The sequence below is a fragment of the Seriola lalandi genome, unplaced genomic scaffold (genome assembly GCF_002814215.2).
Source record: "Seriola lalandi dorsalis isolate HSWRI2012SDOR001 ecotype SW California unplaced genomic scaffold, Sedor1 jcf7180002054577, whole genome shotgun sequence".
In the NCBI taxonomy this organism is placed as follows: Eukaryota; Metazoa; Chordata; class Actinopteri; order Carangiformes; family Carangidae; genus Seriola; species Seriola lalandi.
Genome location: NW_019525130.1, coordinates 816,744 through 817,237, shown reverse-complemented (window position 1 = coordinate 817,237; position 494 = coordinate 816,744).

Sequence of the window (494 nt, the reverse complement as noted above, 5' to 3'; positions counted from 1 at the left end):
GTGGTGGGGTTAAGTTTACAGCGGCACCGGAGCGCAATGAGCGGATGATGCGGGCGTGAGTGAAGCACCGCCCTGTGGGAGTGTCCCTGCAGAGCCATGGAAACCTAATACACCTCATCAGCAGGGTTTGCCTGTGTCTGTGTTACTCTTTAGTTTTGCCAGAATTGTACAGGTGAGGATGATGTACCGACATCCAGTATGATTATATTCTTGATAGTAAAACACAAAGTTAAACATTTAATCTTTTTAAACTTAAAAACTTTGTCTTACAGACCAAAACATAAACCGAATTATGGAGAGACTTTCCAGCAGATTATATCAACATTTCTTAACATTTCAATAGTGGGTGACATTTTTCTGAATATTACACAACTATTACACAAAAAAAAAAAACCTGGCAAACAAGCAGCAGCAGAGCAAAGGAAAGTGACATATACCCACAACTTAAACTGAATTTATGCTCTGCCTTCCATTCAAAAGAATAATAAGTAATG